A 10049-nucleotide genomic window follows, 5' to 3' on the forward strand; every position below is an offset into this window, starting at 1 on the left:
ACAGGGTCTTGCTAAATTTCCCAGGCTGGGTTTGAACTTTCAATCCTCCTACCTCAGCCTCCTAGAGTACAGGGATTACTGTCATGCACCAGTATGCCTGGTTCTCCAAGTCCTGTAATGCTTATTTGCTGCCAGAGTTAAAATCACTGTCCTCTAAGCCAAGCATGGAGGCTGGGGTTGGAGAATCATGAATTCAAGACCAACAAGAAGACAAAACCCAAAACCAAAGAAACAGAAAAGCCCACGGTTCTCAAGTTGGAAATCTCAAGAATTCCATCAACAAACATCAGCAAAGAAATAAGAAGGAACAGAGGGACACAGAATTCAGTAGACCTGAAGTGTGGCCTCTATCACTACCGAAAGCTGTCAGGAGCGCACATTCGTGGGCCTCCCCCAAGTGTACTCACCCAGAAGCTCTGAGGCTGAGCAACAAGCCGCGCTCTCTCTTTGCTTTTGTTTGTGGTATTAAGGATGGAGCCTGGAGCCTCACACATACCAGGCAAGTGCTCTGCCACTGAGCCGACTCTCGAGCCTGCAGGCTATGTTTTAGCAGCTCCTTCAGGGGGCGTTGAGGTGCACATCTGTGAGATCGCCTCACTCTCCTTTGCACACTTTGATGACTCGGGTCTCCATCTTCAAGCTGCCATGGGAGCGGGGCAGGAGCTATGGCGCTGCTGGCCAGTGGCCAGCAATAAAGTGCAGCCTTGTCCAGCAGCCCACTGGGAAGTGACTGCCCCTGCATCTGCCCAGTGGGCTCCAGGTGGGTCCTTCTCCCATCAGCCTGGGTCCCAGCCACACCTCGCCGGAAGCCTGTGGAGACACAGGGCTGAGGAAGTTGCGCCCAGATGCCTGAGCCTGTGGGGAGCACCCACCTCTGGGCTGCCTCAGCCAGGGCTGCCAGGCGGCTGACTGTTAGGCCCACACCTGCAAGAGGCATCTTTTAAGGATGTAAGTGCAACTGTCACTTTCTCTTAATATGTTAAGTCATCACAGTGGGTGTGTTTTACTGTATTTTATTTTAGATCTTCCTTTTTCAGAGAGGATACTTACATGGTAAAATCAAAGGGAATACTATGAAAAGCCAGGCCCTCTCCCTCGTGTCCTCCAGTCACTACCCAAAGACATTCAGCTCCTTAATTTTTAAATGGCAAGATTTAGGAAGAAATAGTTTATTTTTTAGGTGAGGATCTCACTGTATTACCCAGCTCAGCCCTAAAGTGCTGGGTTCAAGGGATCCTTCTGCCTCAGCCTCCTGAATAACTGGGACTACAGGTGTGTGCTACTGTGCCTGGCTCTCAGTTATCTAACATATTTTTGAGCACTACTGTGTGCTAGGCATTATGCTCGACTAGTGGTGTACAATAGAAAAATGATGAGGTTGGCTCATGAAAATTTACATTTCCCAGGGCCACATCAAAAAAAGTAAAAAGAAAAAGTAGATGAAATTAATTCTAATAATATATTTTCTTAGGCATGGTGGAGCATGCCTATAATCACAGCACTCTGGGAGGCTGAGACAGGAGGATTGAAAGTTCAAACCCAAACCAGGTGTGGTGGTGCACGCCTGTAATCCCAGTACTTGGGAGTCTGAGGCAGGAGGATTGTTGCAAGTTCGAGACCAGCCTAGGCTACAAAGTGAGCTCAAGGCCAGTCTGAACTGCATAGGAAGACCCTGCCTCAAAAAGACAAAAACAAAATAAAAAAAACAACAAAAAAAGACAAAAAAAAAAAAAAAAAAAAAAAAAAAAAAATTTAAGCCCAGAATGGGCAATTTAGTAACTTAATGAGACTCTGTCTCAAAAAAAAAAAAGTCGAAGAGATAGCCTCAGTGTGGAGGCCCTGGATTCAATCCTAGTACAGAAAAAAAAAGAAAAAGTAGTATTCTCTTTTCTTTTTATTCCTGTACTTAAACCCAGCATATGGAATCAATGTGATTTATAATTACCATTATTGAAGCTGGGGATTGAACCCAGGGCCTTACCCATGCTAGGTATGTGTTCTACCATCAAGGTTCGGCCCCAAAATAAAGCTCTGCCACAGAGCTATACCTCCAGCTCCAGTATAAATGTTATTAAAGAGATATTTAACGTTCTTTTTGTATGCTGTACGGGCCTTCTAGGGCTGCCCAAATGTTGAAAGCTACTTCAGAGAAATGGCAAGCCCTGGGTTTAGGTCCTTCAGAATGATTAGGTCTGAGAGATCTCTGTGGAGGTTAAGTTCATAATAAAAGACAAATTTATAGTCTTACTATAATATTACATTAACATGAAGTTTTATATATAACATTAATATGTAGTAAGAGAATATGTTAACATCAATTTTATTAATATATAAAAATATAAACAAGTGCTGGGCGTGGTGGCGCATGCCTATAATCCCAGTACTCAGGAGGCTGAGGCAAGAGGACTGCCATGAGTTTGAGGTCAGCCTTCACTACATAGTGAGACCCTGTCTTAAAGAAAAAAAAAGAAAGAAATACATATATACAGGACACAGTTGTGCATGCCTGTTATCCTAGCACTGAGAGAGGCTGAAGTAGGAACATCACAGTTTCACTTGGGCAACTTAGCAAGATCCTGTATCGAAGTAAAAATAAATACGGGGTGGGGGATGTAGCTCAGTGGTAGACTGCTCTGGGTTTGATCCCCAGTAACATACTCACACATTATATCTTTATTTCTATCTCTGTCTCTATCCCTCTGCCTCTATCATCTATCTATCTATCTGATCTAAAGATATTATAGATATATAATATATAAATGTAAAAATGTATAAGATCATGAAATAACAGGAAGATAAGTAAATGAGAAAAACCTGCTGGGAATAGTGTCAAACTGGGGAGAGCTCCGAGAGTCCTCACCAGAACTGAGATGGGGCAGCAGCCCCTGGGGCTGGCTCGGGCTGTGCTTGGGATTGGGCTGGGGTCTGGGGTCCAGGCAGAACTCTGTGTCCTTGGATCTCACTCCAGGAGGCAGAAGCTTCTAGAAGAGGAGGTGCCGGGAATTAAGGTGGCAGCTTCCTGCTGGTCTCTCCTGCAGCCCCTGCCCCACTCCCCCAGGCCAGCTGCCTGCTCCTGTACTCCTGTGCTCACTCAGGGCACCCGGCTGTCTCGGCAGTGCTGAGACTCGTGCCTGCCCCAGTGACTCTGGAGCAGGTAGATGGGTGACCTTAGCTCCTGCCCCACGGGGCCAGGCTGAGACCAGGAGCTCCCGCATATGAAGTGCTGGACCGGGCTGACCCCATGGTCATCCTCCTAAGCCCTGACAGGCCTGGGGGTTCAGGGAGCTGCCACTGTGGGGCCAGGGAACACCGTCTGGGCTCTGATCCACCTGGGTTGTGCCCAGTCCAGCTCCTGAACCCCTCTGAACCTCAGCTTCTCCAGCAAGGGCTGGGGACGCAGGCAGACTGCACACTTACTCAGAACTCTGGCTGGGTGGAGTGAGCAGGAAAATAGGAACCTGCCCTGCCCTGAGCCCTTGCCATGCCTGGCCCTGCTGCTTTTGCCCTGAGGGAGCGGGTGAGAGCTGCTGAGCTGTGTCAGGCAGGTCCCTGCCTATCCTGGCTGGAGGCTGAAGAGGAGGGAGCGGTGCAGGCGGGTTGGCTGGAGGTCCCAGTCCTGCTCTGACCCTTGCGGCCACTGCGGCCGACGCAGCCTCTCCACCAGCCCTGCTGCCCTGTCTTCGTCCCTCCCTCTGTTGCCACTGTGTCCTCCCGCGCTCTCCATCTCCCAGCCTCTGCACAAGCCGTTCCCGCAGCCAGGATTTCCTTCCTCTTCTCTGCAGACTCTGGCTCACCGCTTAAGACTCTGTCCTGGGAAGCCAGCAAGTCCTGGTGTTTCCTGCCTAGCCTAGGTCTCACTCAGAGGCTGTGGTCCCTGCCAGGCCGTGAGACACTGCCGAGTGCCAGAAACCAGTGTGTGCCAGCTTTATAACCAGGGACAGCAGATTCTCTATAAATGTTTATTAAAAGCAAGTGAATGAATGCAGACAGGTAGGGAGGAATAAGAAGGAATGAAAGAACAAACACATGCCCTGAGCCCCAGTCTGTGAGTGTCTGCAGATGCAAGGCCTCTGGCTCCTTCTGTGGCAGCAGTGACGCCTGTGGTTGGTGCTCAGTAAATGCACCCGCACCCACCCACCCAGCCACCGGGACCAGGGGTATGAGTCTCAGGAGTTCTTCCACTGGAGACTCAGGAGGGCCCTGAACGGGGCATCAAGTCTGACCAGCTGGCCCCTGAGTAGGTACGGGGATGAGCAGCGTATCCAGCCCCTGGGAGATGTACCCTGACCTTTCCCGCTCAGCCCGTATCTGCTACACACCCTCCACCTCATCCTTCCCTCTCCATCAAGGACCAAGCAGGAACCAGGCCACCTGCAGCTGCCAACCCCCCAGAGCCTCCAAGTCCCTGCCATTGACCGGCCACACCAGACAGAGCTGTGGACAAGGGTACTCCGGGCCACATTGATACAAAACACATTCCAGGAGCCGAGACCATGCTTCTTCCTGGAAATACACAGGAAATGGTTCCAGGACATCCTGGGGAGGTGTGAGGCTGCCCCACCCTGGGGCAGCTGAGTGACAGGCCCTCCTGAGGCCTCCCCCCAGGAAGGCACAGCCTGGCCCCTCCTAGGAGTCTACATTCGGCTGTTCAGAAGGCACGTGCCACATCCTGAGGATGGGGCTGTGACCAGAGTCCAGCCTTCATGGAGCTGGCTCTGTAGAGGCAGTGGCTGAGAGCCGGGACCTAACTAACCCATGTGAGATCATTTCACGGAGGGAAGCAGCTGCGCAGTGTGACGGAGACTAGCTGCACAGGGGCTAGGGGCTGTGTTAGCAAGGAGGCTCGAGGGACACCCTCTGGGGACAGAGCTGAAGCTGAAGGACTCCAAGAAGCCAGTCTTAGAGCATTCCAGAGAGTGCACATGCGCACACCTTTCATCCCAGCACTCTGGGAGGCTGAGGCAAGAGAACCACAGGTTTGAGTCTAGCCTGGGCAAGTTAGCAACTCAGTGAGACCCTGTCTCATAATAAAACATAGAAAAGGACTGCAGATAGAGCTCAGTGCAAAGACCCTGACTTCACTTCCCAGTACTAAAAAGAAAACTTAGAGTGTTACCAGGAGGCGAGGAGCCTACAGAAGTGAGGTTGGAGGATGAGTTGCAGGGCAGGCCCAGCCTGAGGTGAGTGACCCCGGAGAAGGTGACTGCAAGGCACAAATGGGCCCTGACTCCATTCCTCTCACCTGCCAGAATCTCCTTTTCCCCAGCAGCTGGAAAACCCCTCACCTGCACTTCCCTGTTTCAGCCATTCCCTGGGTCTCTCCAGGGTTGCTGCCTCTCTCAGCTCCCTGTCAGGTGCTCTCTGAGCCGGAATCTCCCTCTTGCGGGTGAGCAAGAGGAATTTGCAGGCAGAAAGGGGAACCAGCCGTGCGTGGTGGTGCACGCCTGTAATCCCAGCACTCGGGAGGCTGCAGCAGGAGGATCATTTCGAGTTCGAGACTGGCCTGGGCTACGTAGTGAGCTCAGGGCCAGCCTGAACTGCATAGTGAGACCCTGTCTCAAAAAAAAAAGGGGGAGGGGGACAAACTTCTCACCCCAAAGCCCTGGGCGTGGCCTTCTTGTGCTCCAGGCCTCGTGCTGGGGGCTGCAGACTTTGTCCTCAGACCCTTCTGGCCCACCTGTGGGAGGCACCTTTCACAGACCGGACACCAGGCTCTAGGCAGCTCCTGCCAGACCGTGTGCTGGAAGGCCAGGGGCCAGGTGAGTCCAGCCCAGGCTGACCCCAGAGCCACCTGACCACTGCTAAAGGGGAGCTTGCGAATTCTTTTGCTCCTGTCCCATCTGCCCTAGTTGAGTAAAGAGCTATGCCAGCTCCCCGGTGGCTGAGCTGGACGTCCCAGACCTATTTGCACAGACTTCCTCTCCTTTGCCGCTTTAAATCCCAGCAACACCCCCACCCGTGGCCCTTCCAACAGTATTTGCACCTGCTGCACACATCGTATTTCTCCCTCCCTCTTGAGCGGAAAAGAGGAAATTAAATTGTGGCAGGTTATCATTGATCTAGAGAAAGCCACACTGAGGTCTGTGGGTGCCTCTCTCTAAAGATACACTTCCCACGATTGCAGTAAATGCAGTGTGTCTGGAAGCCAGGCCAGCTGGCGGCTCCCGGTGCCAATGAGGAACACGGCGCCCCACCCCACAGGATTAGTAGGGAGTCAGCGGCCCTTAGGGCCCACAGCTTCTGCCATGAGAGAAGCCGCAGGAGGGCTCAGGACTCATCCCAGCCCCCACCTCCAGCAGTACTCCACTTAGGGGTGTCGTTCTAAACTGATTGTGGTAGTGGATGCAAATAAACCAAAAGCCACTGAATTGTATGGTTCAAGTGGGTGGATTATATGGTATGCAAATTATGTCTAAATAAACATATTAAAAACAGGTGCTTTGTGGCCTCCTGCAAAAAGCTGAGGGTTGGGATCTGCTCAGATAAATACAAAGTAAAAAAAAAAAAAATCATGCCAACATTCGTTCAGTGCCTGTGGCACACTGTCCCCTTGCCACAACCTGGTCAAGCAGTGTCATTGCCCACACAACAGATGAGGGAATTGAGGCACGTGGTGGGAATGAGACTCGCCAAGTGTCACAGGCAAGGAAGTGTCCAAGCAGGGCTTGGACCGAGAAGTTTAACTCTTAAGTCTCACTTCCTCCCGCATAAACGCAGAAGTAAGAGGGTAATAAGCATCAGCACCTTCAGTGGGCCCACAGCAGAGCCCAGCAGATTCTCGGCAGCAGAACGCCACCACTGCTCAGGTTGCAGACCTGTTCCACTCAGACACTGGGAGAGGTGTATGTGAGTGTGTGTGTCTGTGTATGTGTGGTACTGGGGGTTGAACTTGGGATGTTTGCACTGAGCTATAGGCCTAGCTTCTTTTTCTTTTTATTTTTTAAAATTTTGAGTCCAGGCTGGGCTTGAACTTTTGATCCTCTTGTCTCCGCCTCCCAGTGCACTCTTTTGAGACAAGTGAATTCTCCTCTGCCTGGAGCTCAGGCCCCACCCACCAGCCCGCCCTGCCCCTTGCTGGATTATCCTGTGCACATCCCTGGTGTCACGCCATCTGATCTGATTCCTTAGTGTCCTCTGAAGCTCCCTTCTTCCCTCATTGCTTCCAAGATGCTGTTTCATGATTGATCAGCGCAAGTCAAGAGACAAAATCCATATTGCATTGGTTGGTGTATCACCTGGATCCCTTCACGCTGTAACAGTTCCCTCCTTTTTATTGCATTTTCCTTCAGCCACTGCTGAAGATGGGGGATCTTTGCTCATAATCATTGATTTGCTGCCTCTTAATTGGCTTCCAGCAGAAACCAGGGTGAGGTGGGGATAGGGGCACTGAGGCTTTGCCCAACCCTGGCCTTGCACATGAGATCCCCACACTGCTGGTTATTGTAAAAGAAAGAGCATTAGGTCTGGGTGGGAGAGGCAGCCACTCTGACCTCGCAGCAGCTGAGTTAGTCGTTTGTCCGTTTTCTCACCAGTGTGCCTGTGGAGGCTTGTTGTCTGGACTCTGCCTGCATCTCTCCTGCAGAGGTGATTGAGGGAGGCGAGAGAGGAAGCAGGGGCTGGGGTCCGGGACAGAGCGGCGTGGGAGGCCCGGCCTGGCTGTGCTGTGGTGAGGGGCGCTCTCCCGGAAGTAGGGCTGGTCAGAGGCACAGGAGTGGGGAACACGGCTGAGGGCGGAGGCTTTGGGGTGCTCTGCAGAGCCGGCTCCCTTCATGCTGGGACGGCCGGCTCCTTACCTCTGGCCCATCCCGCAGCTGCAGCGAGGGAGATGACGCACACAAGATGAGGGTGACTCACTCCTCTGCATGGGCCATCAACACCCCATGCTTACCCTCCCAAGGCGGCTGAGCCAACGAAGGGAAGAGAGAAAGTGTGACGCAGGGCTGAAATCAGAGCAGGCGCCTTCCAGTCACCCGAACTCGGCCCGTGCAGTGCCATCTGGGAAGTGGGAATGTCTGTCCCTCCCCGCTGAGTGTTTTCAGGAGCGAAGTGGTGACCCTGCTATCAGGCAGTAATCTTGAGTCAGAGAGCCTTGGTGACGCCAAGCAGGGCAGGAGGATGTGACATGCGGCTGGCAGGGAAGCTGGGCATGATGGGGTTTGGTCTGCACCTGACCAAGAAATGGGGCTGGGCACATCCCAGGTGTGCTCGGATGTCCACTGGGGTGCCCCCCCGAACGCCTATGCAGGGGTAGCTGGACTGAGGGGGCGCTGTCCGTGGTTCTGAACCCGCCCTCGCGCTGGCTTCTGCCAAGCCTTGGAGGTCTCCTTGCTTCTCTTTCCTGCTTTGATGCCGCAAGATCAGTGACCACGCAGCTTAGAAGATGATCAGGGGCTTGGACTCCAGAGTCAGGCTGCCTGGATTCCCAGCTCTGCCACCTACCAGCTGCATGGTGTTGGGCAATTTTCTTAGTCACTGCCAGTGACTCAGTTTCCTTGTCTATAAAATGAATGTCAGCACACATCCTCCTAACAGGCTTGTGAAAATTAAATGAGGTTAACTAGTTTTCCTAATGGTGCGCTAAAACTCATAAAGTGCTTAGAACCATGTTTAGCACAAATAAATGGGAGCTGACCTCAGGAGTCTCCTGACAGTTTCCTTGATTTATTTCTCTTTCTTTCTTCTTTTTTCTTCCTTCCTTCCCTCCTTTCTTCTTTCCTTGATTTATTTCTCTTTCTTTCTTCTTTTTTCTTCCTTCCTTCCCTCCTTTCTTCTTTCCTTGATTTATTTCTCTTTCTTTCTTCTTTTTTCTTCCTTCCTTCCCTCCTTTCTTCTTTCCTTGATTTATTTCTCTTTCTTTCTTCTTTTTTCTTCCTTCCTCCCCACCTTCCTTCCTTCCTTCCCCCTCAGCCCCATTTTGTTTTCTGAGACAGGGTCTCACTATGTAGTGTAGGCTGGCCTTGAACTCACTATGTAGCCCACGCTGAGTCTTCCTGCCTCAGCCTCCTGTGTGCTGGGATTACAGGGATAAGCCAGCACTCCTGGTAGTCTTCTTGATTTCTCAATGGCAACACACCCCAAATTCATCTTATGCATTTTCCACATGGAATCAGCCACTTCTCTTTGCAGCCCTCCTTCTTTTGATGAGTGAGATAAGTGGGAATTAGGGACCATGACCTAGACCTTTGGGGTGCTCATTACTACTGGGTTGTCATTGTAACTAGGCTTAAAGCTGAAAAAATGAATATTTCTCCTTCAAATTTAAGATTGCAAGTTATTTAATTTCTTTGGTTTTTTTTCTCTTTTCCATCTTACACAGAAAATCTTGGTTCCTACCATCATTAACACAATGTTTTATTCTCTGTCCTGCAGTACAAAGTTAATAGCTCCAGCATAACAATTCCAGCATAATCGGTACCATAGGATGACCAAGTGCAGTGTGGGATTCCACTGCTCTCCTATTTCTCAGAAGTTCCATGGTCCTCAGGGGCAAGAACATAGGGATGGATGATCCAAAATACTGTTTTAAAGTCATTTCCAGTTGGGCTTAGTGGCACACACCTGTAATTCCTGCACTCAGGAGGCTGAAGCAGGAGGATCACTGTGAGTTAGAGGTCAGCCTGGGCTATATCATGAGCTCAAGGCCAGTCTGAACTACATAGTGAGACCCTGTCTCCAAAAATGAATAAAAACTAGTTTCCAATGATCCTTCTTAGTGTTATTGTGACCCACTGACTTACAGTTGGGTTTATTTGTTGCTTTTTAATGTGAAGGGATTGCCTTTGATTTTATTTTATTATTCTGTAAAATATTCACTTTTATAAAATCTCTCAAAGAAGACATGCTCGGAAAAATCTAGCCTCTACACCTGTCCTTCCAGTGTTACTTCTTGAAAATATGAGTAAGCTGGCCAAAGTGGTGCATGCCTTGGAGGCTGAGGTAGGAGGATTGCAAGTTTGAGCACAGCCTGGGCAATTTAGCCACTTAGTAAGAATCTGTCTCACAATAAAAATTTTAAAAGGGCTGGGAATGTAGCTCTTTTTAGGCTTTAA

This window comes from Chinchilla lanigera, unplaced genomic scaffold (genome assembly GCF_000276665.1).
Source record: "Chinchilla lanigera isolate Chin_1 unplaced genomic scaffold, ChiLan1.0 scaffold00041, whole genome shotgun sequence".
Lineage (NCBI taxonomy): Eukaryota > Metazoa > Chordata > Mammalia > Rodentia > Chinchillidae > Chinchilla > Chinchilla lanigera.